Consider the following 8,209-nt stretch of genomic DNA (forward strand, 5'->3'; position numbering starts at 1 on the left):
CAACTCTTATATATCTTCCCTCAGAGAAAGAACACTAGGCTAACAAATTGCTTGAATTGATGACACTAAACAAAGTGTTGATAGATTTTCAAAAAATTATTTTCAAATATTCTGTCCCACTCGAAATTTGATCAACATTTTTATCACATGCAGCTAGCTTTCCCCTTTAATAACTTCTCAAGTATTATTTCTTTTTTTTTTTTTTTTTGGTACGCGGGCCTCTCACTGTTGTGGCCTCTCCCGTTGCGGAGCACAGGCTCCAGACGCACAGGCTCAGCGGCCATGGCTCACGGGCCCAGCCGCTCCGCGGCATGTGGGATCTTCCCAGACCGGGGCACGAACCCGCGTCCCCTGCATCAGCAGGCGGACTCCCAACCACTGCGCCACCAGGGAAGCCTTCGAGTATTATTTCTAATAAATAGTTTTTAAAAAAAAACACTGTGCAAAATTGGACATTATTCATAAAACATTACATTAGAATGAAATTAGTTTAGGACAGGTATTCAGAAACTCTGATGCTTAAAATTTAACTGAATAAAATAGTCTTGATTTTAAATTCAATATATGTCACTAAAAACTATCTATCTATCTATCTATCATCACGTGTCAAGCTTAATCATGGTTTTTGCTGAAGAGTACATTTTGTATAAATCAGAGAACCAAATCTTACCTTTCAGTAATTAGCTTTGAATTCAATGAATTTTCTGAAAAAAATAGCTGACCAGAGTAAATGATGTATTCAAGTACAGGGCTATTACTTATCCTCTAGGTGACTAATTTAAGAAAGCAAGCTATGTGGATTAGAGATATAAATTTTTGTATTTGCATTGAGGGTGCTTGTTTGAAGAGAAAAAACATTTATTGATAAGACAAATATTGCTTCAGTCACTTCTAAAAACTGTGAAACATTTTCCTTTGTCAATAAATATTTCTTGAATAGAGAAGGAGGAAGAAAAATTTTTGGAGACTCTTGTTGCTTCCATTACTATGTTTTCTGTTCAACATAAAGACAGAGTTAAATCGTATTTAGTCTCCTCCTATCCATTTCTAAAATAATATAGGGAAATGATATCAGGTATGACATTGCCACCTCTGAATATCTAGGGCACCAGGAGGAAGCATAAGTATTAATTGAGTCTCTTTCCATATATGTTTCTATTGTATTACTTCCTTTAGAGGAATAGAGCCTTTCTTTTACTATATAAACAATTTTAAGTCACGTACATATTTAAAGAGTTTTTGCAGTGCATTGAAAGTAGAACAGCTCTATTAGAAGGAATATAACTATTGAAGAATGTTATAAATATAGCAGCTAGTATATTGAGGAGTCTCAAAACAGAGGGGTATAAATGACATTTTTGTAAATTCGCTGAATTTAATCAGGCCCTGTCAAATCTCCACGTTTATCTCTTTTTTATCTTGAGCAGATACCAAAATTCTCTGGTGACTTAGAAGTTTTAAAGATCAATCAAGTTAAGGATGAATTGATTTTAATTTTTCTCCTCCTTCAAGTACAGAGCCCAGTTCATGTTTTCTTCTGGGACTGTAAATGGTGGGAATAAAAAATGAAGTTTATGGTTAGCTTTAATTCACTTTTTCCACTTTTCCTTTCTTGAGGCTAGATTTTTTTTCCAAATTATTGAGGAGATTGAAAAAAGGTGGGAAAGGAAGCATCTTTTTACCTAACTGGCACTTGCTTTATTCTACTTTGTTGTTTTTGACACTCTGGTTGGCACTGACTGGCCATTCATGTCCTCTATTTGGCATAGTCCAAGGACTTGTTCTTTCAAAGGATTTATTTGTGAGTTCTTTGGAGGACCCGGGGAAGATTCTACCTATGTAGATTTAGTTTTACCTAGTCCTTTTATAGGAATCCCCTTACCTCCTGCCACCCATGGATCCACAGTTCATGCTCTTTGTGTTCATTATCTATAGACAATCCTCTTCGGAGAAATAACATCAGCTGAAGCTCTATTCATTTCTGGGGTGTCCACTTACCCTATGAAAAACTCACTCCTTCTGTCCTAGAAACACAATGTGGAATGTTGGCTTCCCTATTGTTTTTATCCTTGCTCTATATCTCTTCAATTCTCTTCTCTATTGCTCAGAGATGGACAGGAGAATTTTGGTATTTTTAAAAGATACTTATATGGATGAACTTTATTGAAAGTGAATACACAGAGATATTGCAGCATGCAATATCTTCTCAATATCAAATGCTGGGTGATTCTTTTCAATTTATTATGAAGAACATAATCTGCTTATAGTAGTGGTTATTTATTTTTGTTGAGGTTTCTCTGCTTTTCTGCCTGCTCCATGATCTTTTCTTCCATATAAAGATGTGCTCTTCTATTTCCTGAATTAAGATCTGGACACAGGGATCAGCTTGGTTCAACAGCTTAATTTCTTTGACAGACTGAGGCATTTCACTTGGGTGTTTTGGTCCAACAGCAACCTTCACAATAAGGGTGCTTCAAAGTTGAGTGATATAAATGGCGGGCAGGATGACAAGTTGCACAGTGCTGCAGATTTCAACACAAAGTCTTGTTGGCATTCTATTAGCACATTTCCTAGAAGGACCTCCTCTAGGTCTCCCAGCTCCCTTCCTAGCAGAAGATACAGGTTCTCCAGATTATAGTATGCCATGTGGGGAACTTGGGAAAGGTCATCTACTAGAGTTGAGAAGCCTAAAGATACACACTACAGAAACTCAACAGAACTGTATTTGGGCCCCAAGACAAAATTTTCTTTCCCCTTTGAGCCACGCCACTGAATACTTGAACAAATACAATAAAAGACCCTTAGTTGTTTCTTTCCTGGAGCACAGGTTTAGAGGTCATACTCTCCACCTGCTGTTCATCATCTTTTGGCTCTTCTACCTTTGGACTTGTTTCAAGAGGACGCCCATACTGGATGGGCTCCAAGGATGCCTGCCCCTGTGCTGCTACAAGCTTCTTCATGTGCCTTAGCCTTGCATGCTCACGCCTCTGAGCGATTTCTTTTTGAATGGACAGTCTTGGCTTATTCTAAGGCAAAGCCTTAGCATCAATGGCAAGCATTCTGGAAACAAAGATAATAACTAGAGCAGTATCTTCATTTCCATATTTCATAAAAGCTGCTTTAGTGTCTGGGTTTTGGTGAAAGAGAGTTAACCTGTGCACATCATCTTGTTTTCTTTTCTCTCTCAGCTGTAATATCCAGGGGACTAGGAAGTTTCTCAAACACTGTAACAAGAACAGCATGGGATATGGGTAGGCACTGACTGCAGATGGCATTAATTTGAACTTAAGGATCTGAATGTCATGCCACATGAGCTCCAATTTTTAATCCTAAAGAAGTCACCATTTTATCAACTTTTTCTTTGTCATTTTTCAAGACAGCATCACACAAATTCCATATTTTACAGAGTCAAGTCTTCAAGTAAAGGCTTTCTTTAAACCTTTTAGAAAGGTTTCTTTCCTTTTGCCTAAAATCCAGGTGACGAACTTTCAATCTCTCTTTTTAGAAAACACACATATTCACACACATACATACACTTGGCTAATGGGAGAGTAAACCACACTCTACTCCAAAGCTTGTACACTGACTACACTAACAGTGCACTTGTGTCTCCCTCTCTTCCACACTCACTCTGACTTGTTTCCTGCCCGGTATTTTTTATGGAGCCTGGAAATTTAGGGAATATGTCATGATCACCTCTTAGTCTTAATGAAATCTTCTGACTATGACTGACTCTCTCATTATTGGGAAAACTTTTCAATTAACAATAATCATGCATCGGATAAACCTCATTGGCTACGACACTGCCACTATGCAAAGCTAACTCTCTCATTATAAATGTGGCTTAGTTTGGGCAGTTCTTTGGCTCCAATTCTGATTCAATGTGAAAAATACTACTAAATATCCTGTTTTCTTATAATGATCAATAGGTATTCTGTCTTTTACTCTGGACTATTCTAATTTGAATTTATATTCTAACTTTCTAAGTTTCTTGTATCCCAATTAATTATAATATATTATTTGTTTTCTCTTGAAAGTTTGTGTTTCATGTAACCATGAATGTTATGTATAATTTATGAATGTATTATTGTCATTAGCACTGGATTCTAGATTATCAGGTTGAATTTATAATATGTAATTTAATATGCTGGTATTTTTTCTTCCTCTTTGTTACTAGAATTATTATAGCACATAAATTGTTTAGTCTTCCCTTCTCTTAAACTGTACCTGACACAAACATAGATATTTTAAGAAACTTTGGTATAATTTCTCTCTATCATATAAGGGGTTATCTGTAATTTTGATAAGTAAATATTATATATTTAGTTCCCAGAAATTATATATATAATATATGTATATATATTAGTATATATTATATATATATATATTTGTATAAGATAGAAATTATACCTACATAGAAAGATATCCATTATATCTATATCCATAGATATAATTAATTTTCTCTTATTATAAGTAATTTTAACTTTTAGTTTACTTTTTAGGTAACAACATAGAGAATTGTATTTTCACATTGTTGCTGTTATTATCAACACTCTCCCCTTGAACATTTTGTTTTTGAGAATAACTTAATTACATTTGATAATGTGGAAGAGATAACGTGTATTTTAATTTAAAAAATGATTTATTTATGAAAAATAATAATCAAATTTTAAAGCCTTAATGTTTATATGAGAAGGAAAGAAAGTTGATAGACTATCAAAATATGCTAGTCATACATATTTCCAATTAGCTGATATTTTAGAATTATAGCTACAGGCATACCTCAGAGATATTGTAAGTTCAATTCCAAATACCACAATAAAGTGAATATCACAATAGAGTCACACAAATTTTTGGTTTCCCAGTGCATATAAAATGTATGTTTACACTATACTGTAGTCTATTAAGTATAAAATAGTATTTTCCCTAAAAAACAATATACATACCTTAATTTAAAAAAAAATAAAACTTTATTGGTCTAACATGCTAACCCTCATCTGAGCCTTCAGCAAGTCGTAATTTTTTGCTGGTGGAGGGTCTTGCCTCGATGTTGATGGTTGCTGATTGACCAGGGTGGTGGTTGCTGAAGGTTGGGGTGGCCATGGCAATTTCTTAAAATAAGACAACAATGAAGTCTGCCTTAACAATTGACTCTTCCTTTTGTAAATGATTTCTCTGTAGCATGCAGTGTTGTTTGATAGCGTTTAACCCACAGTAGAACTTCTTTCAAAATTACAAAACCTGCTGCTTATAAAAACCTGCTGCTGCTTTATCAGCTAAGTTCATGTGATATTCTAAATCCTTTGTTGTGATTTCAACAATCTTCACCGCATCTTCACTAGGAGTATATTCCATCTCAAGAAACCACTTTCCTCACTCATCCATAAAAGGCGACTCGTCATCCATTAAAGTTTTATCATGAGATTGCAGTAATTCAGCCTCTTCTTCAGTCTCCACTTCTAATTCTAGTTCTTTTGTTTCTTCCGCCACATCTACAGTTACTTCCTCCACTGAAATCTTGAATTCTTCAAGGTCATCCATGAGAGTTGGGATTGACTTCTTCTTAATTCCTATTAATGTTGATACTATAACTGCTTCTCATGAATTATAAACGTTCTTAATGTCACCTAGAATGGAGAATACTTTCCTGAAGGTTTTCAATTTACTTTGCCCAGGTCCATCTGAGGAATCACTATCTATGGCAGCTATAAGCTTATGAAATTCATTTCTTAAATGATAAGACTTGAAAGTTGAATTATTCCTTAATTCATGGGCTGCAGAATAGATGTTGTATTAGCAAGTGTGAAAATAACATTAATTTCCTTGTACATCTCTATTAGAGCTCTTGGATGACCAGGTACCTTGTAAATGAACAGGAATATTTTAAAGATTTCTTTTTTTTTTTTCTGAGCAGTAGGTTTCAACTTTGGGCTTAAAATATTCAATAAACCATGTTGTCAACAGATGTACTATCATCCAGACTTTGTTATTCAATTTACAGAACACAGGAAAACTAGACTTAGTATAATTTTTAAGAGCCGTACAATTTTTGGAATGGTAATAAATGAGTGTTGGCTTCAACTTAAAGTCACCAACTATATTAACCCCTAAAAAAGAGTCAGGCTGTCCTTTGAAGAATTGAAGCTAAGCATTGCCTTATCCTCTCTAGCTACGAAAGTCCTAGATAACATCTTTTTCTAATATGAAGTAATTTTGTCTACATTGAGAATATGTTGTTTAGTGTATCCACCTTCATTATCTTGACTAGAGTGTCTGAATAACTTGCTGAAGCTTCTACATCAGCACTTATTTCTTCACCTTGTACTTCTGTGTTATGGAGATGGTTTCTTTCCTTCAACCTCATGAACCAGCCGCTGCTAATTTCAGACTTTTTTTCTGTACCTTCCTCATCTATCTCAGCCTTGCCAGAATTGAAGAGAGTTAGGGCCTTGCTCTGGATTGGCTTTGGTTTAAGGGAATGTTGCATTTGGTTTGATCCTCTATCCAGACCACTAAAACTTTCTTCATGTCACCAAGAAGGCTGTTTTTCTTTCTTATCATTCATGTGTTCACTGGTGTAGCACTTTTAATTTCCTTCAAGAACTTTTCCTTTGCATTCACAACTTGGCTAACTGTTGGGTACAAGAGACCTAGCTTTTGGCCTATCTCAGCTTTCTACATGCCTTCCTCACTAAGCTAAATCATTTCTAGCTTTTGATTTAAAGTGTGACTCTTCCTTTCACTTAGAAGTCACTGGAGGGTTATTAATTGGTCTAATTTCCATATTGTTGTATCTCAGGAAGAGGGAGGTCCCAAGAGAGGGAGAAAGATGGGGGAATGGCTGGTCAGTGGAGCAGATTATCACACACAACACTTATTAACTAAGTTTGCTGGCATATGGTATGGTTTGTGGCATGTCAAAACAATTAGAATGGTAGCATCAAAACTCACTGACGACAGACCACTGTAACAAATATAATAATAATGAAAGTTTGAAATAGTGTGAGAATCACCAAACTGTAACCAAGAAACACATAGGAGCAAATGCTGTTAGAAAAATCGTGCCTACAGGCTTGCTTTATACAGGGTTGCCACAAAACTTCAATTTGTATAAAATGCAATATCTGAGATACTCAATGAAGTGAAGCACAGTAAAAAAAAAGTATGCCTGTATATCAACTTATAACCTCACATTAATAATGCTCAGATCAAATATTATTTTAAAGTAATAAAGCTTGTTTCTTAACTACAGATATGAAATAAAACCATCACTCAGTGATAATTGAGCCAAAAATCCAGTGAATCTTGTGAATTTAGCAATTTAAGTATATTCTGCAATATTCTGCGTCCCTTCAGCATACCACTATCCTTGCAGGAATGAAATGATGATTATTTCTATGAGTGAAGATGTTAATACTGACAATGTTTAAAAATTTCTTCTAAATTTTTTTTCTCACAAAATTAAAATTTTACCATAAAATAGAATATTTCAATGAAATTTGATTAACAAATGATTTTGTATTACTCGTGACGGGGTTTTATATTTTCTCAGTATAAGAAACTGGTATAGGCCACACATGTATTTCAGTTAATTATTTCCAGTGCAACAGTAGACTTAAATATGAGTATATTATCTACTCCTAAAGAGAGATGGCATGCTCGTATGTTATGCTGTTTTTGTTTATAGGATGTAGTTCCTAAATTTCATTCTGTTCATATTCTGATATTTGAAATATTTTCAAATCAATCATTTATTTACCTGTCTATAAGATACCTTCCTTTGTAATCAGAGATAACAGTTTTATAGTGTAGTAAAATTCTGAGTATCATTTTTAGTATTTCTACTATCTTAATCTTGTAATATAACTATATCAACTTTATCATTATATTTACTTTTTAAAATTTTTATTGAAATATTGTTGATTTACAATGTGGTATTAATTTCTTCTATAAAGAGAAGTAACTCAGTTATATACATATATACATTATTTTTTAATATTATTTTTCATTATGCTTTATCCTAGGAGACAGGATATAGTTCTCTGTGATATACAGTAGGACCTTGTTATTTATTCATTATAAATGTAATGGTTTGTATCTAATAACCCCAAACTCTCACTCCATCCACTACATTCTGAGTGTAACTCTGCTCTAATAAGCTTTACTGCCTTGTATATTACATGTTTATGTGTTTACATTGGATAGGTTC

General features: G+C 34.2%; 2 pseudogenes; both read right to left on the reverse strand.

The window, feature by feature from the left end:
* Window positions 1-2,233: 2,233 nt before the first annotated feature.
* LOC136137531 (elongation factor-like GTPase 1 pseudogene) lies at window positions 2,234-5,355 on the reverse strand (annotated as a pseudogene).
* Window positions 3,739-3,821, reverse strand: LOC136137885 (U4 spliceosomal RNA; annotated as a pseudogene).
* Window positions 5,356-8,209: the final 2,854 nt, after the last annotated feature.

The sequence above is a fragment of the Phocoena phocoena genome, chromosome 18 (assembly GCF_963924675.1).
Source record: "Phocoena phocoena chromosome 18, mPhoPho1.1, whole genome shotgun sequence".
Taxonomy (NCBI): domain Eukaryota; kingdom Metazoa; phylum Chordata; class Mammalia; order Artiodactyla; family Phocoenidae; genus Phocoena; species Phocoena phocoena.